This window comes from Microtus ochrogaster, chromosome 4 (genome assembly GCF_000317375.1).
Source record: "Microtus ochrogaster isolate Prairie Vole_2 chromosome 4, MicOch1.0, whole genome shotgun sequence".
Classification (NCBI taxonomy): Eukaryota; Metazoa; Chordata; class Mammalia; order Rodentia; family Cricetidae; genus Microtus; species Microtus ochrogaster.
Genome location: NC_022011.1, coordinates 48706582 through 48708457, shown reverse-complemented (window position 1 = coordinate 48708457; position 1876 = coordinate 48706582). Strand labels below are relative to the sequence as shown.

The 1876-nt window shown below is 57.4% G+C and overlaps 1 protein-coding gene across 2 annotated transcripts in view; it reads left to right on the top strand.

Annotated features, from left to right (window-relative positions):
* The first annotated feature begins 13 nt into the window (after positions 1-13).
* The window catches only part of Ppp1r26 (protein phosphatase 1 regulatory subunit 26), a 7664-nt gene continuing 5801 nt past the window's right edge, over positions 14-1876 (top strand). Inside the window, exons 1-2 of one of the 2 annotated variants that reach the window (XM_005346200.2) lie at positions 14-311; positions 844-947. The gene's annotated coding sequence lies outside the window, so the exon portion shown is untranslated. Of the gene's footprint in view, positions 312-828; positions 948-1876 lie in introns of both variants that reach the window. The other variant, XM_013346083.2, reaches the window with a different exon arrangement.

Genomic DNA, 1876 nt, shown 5'->3' with positions numbered 1-1876 from the left:
CCGGGATCCCCGGGGTCCCCCGCAGGAGTCCGCGGTGGCTGCGGGCGCCAGACCGAGGAGGGCGGGGCGCGTGTGTCGGCGTTTCCCCGCGCTCCGGGCCGGGCGCCTCCAGGGACGCGGGGCGCAAGGCGGGCAGCTGGGCCGGGTTCGCCGTGCAGGCCGCGGCGAGCAGGCTCCGGATCGGGTCAGAGGCTGGGGCTGGACGCTGCCATGGGCCAGGGTCGCGGCCCCCGGGAGGCGCCTCCCGCGCGTGCCTGGCGCTTGTTGCGCCCTGCGTTCCTCGAGAGCCAGCGGGTGCAGGTCGGGCCCAGGTGAGGCGCAGGTGAGGAGCGGGCTCCGGGTCACCGCGGCCTGCCTGGCCTTCACGGCTGCCTTCTCGCCCTGCCACGGGCAGCTTCGAGACCCCCGGATTTCCTAAACCTGGGATCTCAGAAAATGACTTCGGGGGATGGATAGGTTGGGGCACAGACCAGCCGGAGGCCCTGCCTCTGCCTGGAGAAGGGTTGGCATTAACCTGCTTAAGACCAGACTGCTGCTCCAGCTGCCTCTGAGGCAGCGAGATGAGCAGTCTGTGCTCAGGCTGCTGTAGGAGTCTGTCTCCGCACAGGGGATGGCAGACACAACAGTTTTACAGGGGGCCGAATCTTATCAGTTCCTCTGGCTCCTAAGGACCAAATCTTACCCATACCCACTTCAAGTTGGCGGGTGCAGGGTACCTCTGCACCATAACTTATGTTCAGAGGCCAGGCTGGCTGATTGTACCCACAGCCACCCTGGAAGGCTGGTTCCAGTTTAAAGCCCCAACCCAACATTTCTAACTCTCTACAGTTCATGGTTCTCCAGAATGACCGCTCCCAAGATGGATGTAGTCCAGGTAGTTGGACCAACAACCATTAAGACTGTTGGAGAAGCCCAGCTCTAGGTCCATCGTTATAAGCTGTGAACAGGTGAGTGGAGATAAACCATCTATCTCCCCGGCTCTGCACCTGGTGTAATGGTTGCCCTCTTGTTAAGACGGTAATGTTCCCCCCACCACCACACGCACACACCTACCCCACCACCACACGCACACACCTACCCCCCACCACACACACACACCTACTCCACTCCATGCACCTTTTGTTTTCAGTCTGTTGAGACGAGACAGGATCTCAATAGCCCAGCTGACGCCTTTGAAGTAGATAAGGAAACAGTGGACTCCTGGTCCCCAGCCTTCACCTGGAATTCCAGGCACGTACCACCACGCCCTGCTGATTCAGAGTCTCCACAGTTGAGCTGTGCGCCTGTTTTGTGATTTCTGTTGCACTGCTCTGGGAGCTTCAACAACTTCTGCAGCAGGGAAAGGCGGAGGTCCCCTAGCCGGTGAAAGAAGCCACTTTCTCCATTAGCTCCCACTGCCCTAAGCCTTTGGGGTGCTGGGGAGGCAGTGTTATTGGAGAGTAGGGCTGTGGTAGATGGCCAGGAGGTGAGCTCTGGTAGCTAGTATAGTAAAGCTCTCCCCACCCTGTGGCTGTCGTCCAGAGCAGTGGTAAACTAGCTACAGTAAATGTAAATGGTGTCAGGGCAAGCTTTCCTGAGTTTGTTTTACGTTAATAAAACAGGCAGGACCTCTGTGAGTTCAAGGTCAGCCTGGTCTACAGAGTGAGTTCCAGGACAGCTAGGGCTGTTACACAGAGAAATCCTGTCATCCTGTCTCAACCCCCCCCCCAAATATATACACATACACATAAAAATGACATGACAAAAAAAGTTTTTAAGATATCACCGATTGGGGCTGAAGAGATGGCTCGGCGGTTAAGAGCATTGACTGCTCTTCCAAAGGTCCTGAGTTCAATTCCCAGCAACCACATGGTGGCTCACAACCATCTGTAATGAG